We start from the raw sequence: 770 nt of genomic DNA on the forward strand, positions 1-770 counted from the left end.
GCCCAACTCACACCACAACCACAACCTCACCTGCAGCCGGCGCGCTTTCCTCTCAAGCAGCACCCAGATGTACAACCCTAACCAGTTCGCTGGTGGCATGCCTCAAGGCCAGCAGCCCTCCTTCCCTGGCGCCGGCCAACCCAATCCTGCCATCATGTCGGGTCCTGGGCCTGCAGGCATGATGCAGAGTACCGCCATGCCACAGATGCCGACCAATGGCCAACCAAACCAGAGTAAGATCTCTACCGTTCCATTTGTTATTTGTCCTCATGCCGTTACTTCCTCTGTCCCCCCCCGGTCACATCGTCACGCTTCGCTCGCCCCTCCTCCCTCCTTGCCGACGGCCTGCCACATCTGCCCATCCTTCACCATTCATTGCCCTCTCTTCGCTGCCCACCTCACCGCAGGTCCTGGACGCAGGCGCACCTTGCCCACAAATCACCTTATATCACTGTCGGGTCACACCAAAGCGTTGACACCCTGACCACATCATCTGTCGCGCTGGGAGCGTACAAAGTGCGTCATGGAGATGAACACACCGTGTTTGGGCCCCAGTGGCTCAAGGCTTTGCGCCCTTACACATGGTGAGAACAACAGCTGACATACGTGTTCCCTCCAGTGGCCTATCCGAACCAGCAGTTTCAAGGCAATGCTGCCGGCCAGCAGTTTCCTCCAAACTACATGGCGGCGGGCATGCCCGGCTTCCCCGCGAACTCGAACATGAACCCTCAACAGCAGCAACAGTTCATGCAACAGCGCATGCAACAACA

This window comes from Verticillium dahliae, genomic scaffold (genome assembly GCF_000150675.1).
Source record: "Verticillium dahliae VdLs.17 supercont1.1 genomic scaffold, whole genome shotgun sequence".
NCBI lineage: Eukaryota > Fungi > Ascomycota > Sordariomycetes > Glomerellales > Plectosphaerellaceae > Verticillium > Verticillium dahliae.